This window comes from Gekko japonicus, unplaced genomic scaffold (genome assembly GCF_001447785.1).
Source record: "Gekko japonicus isolate JY-2015 unplaced genomic scaffold, Gekko_japonicus_V1.1 scaffold1423, whole genome shotgun sequence".
Taxonomy (NCBI): Eukaryota; Metazoa; Chordata; class Lepidosauria; order Squamata; family Gekkonidae; genus Gekko; species Gekko japonicus.
In genome coordinates this window covers 89082-93364 of record NW_015166463.1, presented here as the reverse complement: position 1 = coordinate 93364, position 4283 = coordinate 89082, and the positions used below count along the sequence as shown (strand labels likewise).

At 52.5% G+C, this 4283-nt stretch overlaps 1 long non-coding RNA gene across 1 annotated transcript; it reads right to left on the bottom strand.

Annotated features, from left to right (window-relative positions):
- Positions 1–116: 116 nt before the first annotated feature.
- LOC107111155 lies at positions 117–3650 on the bottom strand. The gene is made up of 2 exons (XR_001482548.1): positions 3565–3650; positions 117–632 (listed from the first exon to the last, which is right to left on the bottom strand). It is a non-coding gene; the product is annotated as an uncharacterized LOC107111155 (long non-coding RNA).
- Between the last annotated feature and the right edge of the window lie 633 nt (positions 3651–4283).

Below are 4283 nucleotides of genomic sequence, written 5' to 3'. Positions count from 1 at the left end.
CCCCCCCCCCTCCCCCCCCGTGGGGGCCCAAGGCCCCATCCCCCATTTGATCCCCCCCCCCCCCCCCCCGATATGTGGATAAGGCCAAGGAGAAGTCAAGAGAAAGACGCTCGGAATCAGGAAAGCATCGGAAGCCTTTATTCATGCGCTTTCATGTAAGAACACAAGAGAAGCCATGTCGGATCAGGCCAGTGGCCCATCCAGTCCAACATTCTGCGTCACGCAGCGGCCCCAAACCCAGGGGCCATCAGGAGGTCCACCGGCAGATGTCTGACTCTTCCGTGGCAGCTAGCATTGCTTGTGCTGTTGGGAGTCATGATGGTTCTGATGGCTATCGCCTTTGCCTGATGGACATTGGGACTGGCTTCCAGTGGTTCCTTGGCATGGATCGGCCGATTGGCAAGGACTGCCACCAGATCCGTGGCATGTGCTCCCACCGGAAACTTGGCCTGTGCTCCCACCGGAAACTTGGCATGTGCTCCCGCCAGAGACCTGGCACGCTGGAGGAGGGCACGGCTTAGGACATTCTGAAGGCTGGCATGGAGTCACACAAGGTGCCGGTGGGCAAACTGCAGGTTGCTTGCATTGCTGGGTCTGTTGATAAGACATCTTCTTTGGCTTTGGGGGGAAACCTGTAAGGGAAACAGAAGAAGAGTCCTGCGGGATCAGCCCGGTGGTCAGTCCAGCCCCGTGTCCTGTTTCATGCAATGGACAACCAATTGTCTCGCAGGGCCCACAAACAGGGCACGGAGGCCAAGGCCTTCCCCTCACGCTGCCTTGGAGAGTCATTTGAAAGTACCCTTTAGTCAGGGGTCATTTCGTAGAAAAAGAGGTGCAGGAGCTCATTAGCATAACTCATTAGCATAACTTATTTGCATATGCCACACAACCTGACATCACCGGAAGTGTGTCAGCAGGCAACACCCACCACTCAGGCTCCACTGGACTCTTTTGGATTGCTAGCTATTGGGGGGGACGGGGGACGTGCAGATCTGTCCTCGCAGAGGAGGGAGAGCTTGTACCTGAATAAAACTTGGTCTTAAAGGTACCACTGAACTGTTTGGGGGGGGGGGCTGCAACTTACCTGGCTTCTTCTTGCTCTGACTGAGGGCTGCTGGGAGCAGGGGGTGGGGCTTGTTGCACATGCCCGCCCCCTGGGCTCTTTACTGCCGGAGCTCCGCTCCTGTGCGCTCCCACAGGAAATGACCCCTGCCTTTAGTCATCATGGCTAGTAGCCACTGATGAACCAAACCTCTTCTAGTACTATATATTCTAAAAGCATCTATCCTACTGGTCATCACTGCATTCACTGACTGATTCCCACAGTTTAATTACTTGCAGAGTAAAGAAGTGTTTCCTTTTGTCCGTCCTGAAAAAACATCAGCAGAGCCCTGCTGGATCAGACCAGTGGTCCATCTTCTCCAGCATCCTGTCTCACAAAGTACCTATGGAGTAGGGTTGCCAGAAGAGGGCAACCAGGATGGTGAGAGGGTTGGAATCCAAGTCTTACGAGGAAAGGCTGAAAGAGTTGGGTCTGTTTAGCCTGGGAAAGAGAAGGCTTAGAAGGGACATGAATGCAGTCTTCAAGTATTTGAAGGGCTCTCATGTAGAAGACGGAGCAGATCTATTCTCTCTTGCTCCGGATTGCAGGACTAGATCTAATGGGTGGAAATTACAAGGGAGTCATTACTGGCTGAATATCAGAATAAACTTCCTAACTGTAAGGGTGGTTGAGCAGTGGAACAGTCTGCCTCGGGAGGTGGTGGATGCTCCTTCTCTGGTCGTTTTCAAGCAGAGGCTGGAAGATCCTCTTTCGGGTCCCTGTTTACATACTTTGTAGGTATGTAGGGCACTCTTTCGGCTGTGCTCCTGCAGAGTGCAGGGGGTTGGACTAGATGACCTGCAAGGTCCCTTCCAACTCTAGCATTCTATGATTCTATGATAGGTTTGACTCAGGAAATATCTGGGGACTTTGGGGGTGGAACCAGGAGATTTGAATATTATGCCTCTGTTGATACACCCCAAGATCGCATTAGCCTAACCCTAACCCTATGGTTAAACGGTAGATTTCCCCCCTATTGTGTAGTGGGTTGACCGCGTGGCTAGGTCCACTCAGCTCCCATAACATGGTGCACGCTTGACTCTTACACAACTAAGACAAAGACAAACGGCCAACAGGCCAACTATATACATATCCAGGGGACACCCCTGGATCCCATTGGGAGGTTCGAATTTCCCTCCCCGTTTCCCTTGGCTCCTATTGGAGAGACCAAGATGCTGGATTCCAATGTCCACCCAGGGTCAAGCCCTGGGCCGTCGCTGGCCCCTAGTGGCGGCCAGCATACACAACATCCCTCCCCCCATGTTTTGCCCCCCCAAGTCACATAGTCCTTCAGGTATGCCGGGGGCCGCCGCTCTCTGGTGGAACGTCTGGGGCTCGGAATCGGGACCTCGGGGGACCCGCTCCCCGTGCTGGGGCCCGCCTGTGGAGCCGGCCCCTCGAGTTCTGGAGCGCCTGCTGTAGGGGCCTCCTCCGTGACCTCCGGGAAGCTAGGGGCGCTGTCGGGACCCTCTTCTCTGGGCCCCAAATGGCATATGTTCCCAAACTTATTTGGCCTACCGCCCCCTTTTCAGGAAAAAAGATTACTCAGTGCCCCCTGGACATCTACCTTCAAAAAGGATGTGGACAAAATCGAGAGGGTGCAGAAGAGAGTGATGAGGATGATCAGGGGTGTGGAGACTGAGCCCGAGGAGGAAAGGCTAAGGGCCTTGGGAATGTTTAGTTTGGAGAAGAGGAGACTGAGGGGGGACACGATTGCTCTCTTTAAACGTTTATAAGGCTGTCATTGGGAGGAGGGCAGGGAGCTGTTCCAGTTGGCAGCAGAGGAGAGGACCCGAAGCAACGGATTTAAATTACATGCCGGAAGGTATTGGCTGCATATTAGGGAAAAAAAAATTCATGGTCAGAGTGGTTCAAAGGTGGAATCAGCTGCCTAGAGAGGTGGTGAGCTCCCCTTCACTGGCAGCTTTCAAGAAGAGGCTGGACGAATATTTGTCAGGGATGCTTTAGGCTGGCCCTGCATTGGGCAGGGGGTTGGGCGAGATGGTCTGCATGGCCCTTTCCAACTCTGTGACCCTATGAAGTAGTCAAAAAGATGCCATTTGTGGGTCTGCACCTAGATCATTCCAGCCCACCTGCATCGTTCCAGTGCCCCCAAGGGGGCGGTATTGTCCACTTTTGGAACCAGTGTGTTAGAGCATCACCACGAATGTGACATTATCACACCATGAGCTGTATGGGCCAAGCTAGCCCAATCTCAGCAGATCTCAGAAGCAAAGTCCTGCTTGGTCCTGGTTAGTTCTTGAATGGGAGACCACCAAGGAACTCTAGGGTTGCTACACAGGGAGAGGCCATGGGAAACCACCTCTGAACGTCTCATGCCCTGGAAACTCATCAGGGCTGCCGTAGATCAGCTGCGACTTGACGGCCCTTTCCACCCCCCGAGAAACTACCCAAAAGCGCACCCCACAAGAAAGGCAAAATACAACCAAGAGTCAACTTACCCAACTCGAAACGTCGACACGGCTACGTGGAGAAGGAAAGGGATGGTTGGCAGAGTGTGGCGAGGAAAGGCCCTTTTATAGGCCTCCCAGACGCCAACTCCTCCAGGAAACAAAGACGATGATGAATCCACCATGAATTAACACTGACAGACGTCAAATACACCCTTTCGTCTCTGATAGGCTTTCATGCACCTTCTTGGGCTCTGCTTTTCTTCTTTGTGAAAACACCCTTTTCCAGGAACAACGTATCCAATTTAATTGGTGTCGTGACAGACTGTTATGCAACGGGTCGATATAATTCTTACAAACCAGTCATCTAGTTTGGCACACATCTCGGGGATTAACTCAGAGTTTTGGGATGTAACTCACCGCTACTGTAAGCTCAGGTGGAGTCAGTGAGATGAATCTCATACGGCTAGATTTGAGTTCGGTAGCACCTTAGAGAGCACGGGATTTCCAGAGTATAAGCACTCAAGAGCCAATCCTCCCTTCGTCAGGTATCAGATGAAGGGACCCTCAAAAGCTTATACGCAAAAAAATCTGTGACCAGACTTGAATCTAGTTGTCCTACTATAGAAGAAGAAGAAGAAGAAGAAGAAGAGATTAGATTTATACCCTGCCCTTCACTTGGAGTCTCAGAGCGGCTGACAAACGCCTTTCCCTTCCCGTCCCCACAAAAGACACCCTGTGAGGTGGGTGGGGCTGAGAGAGCTCTTGAC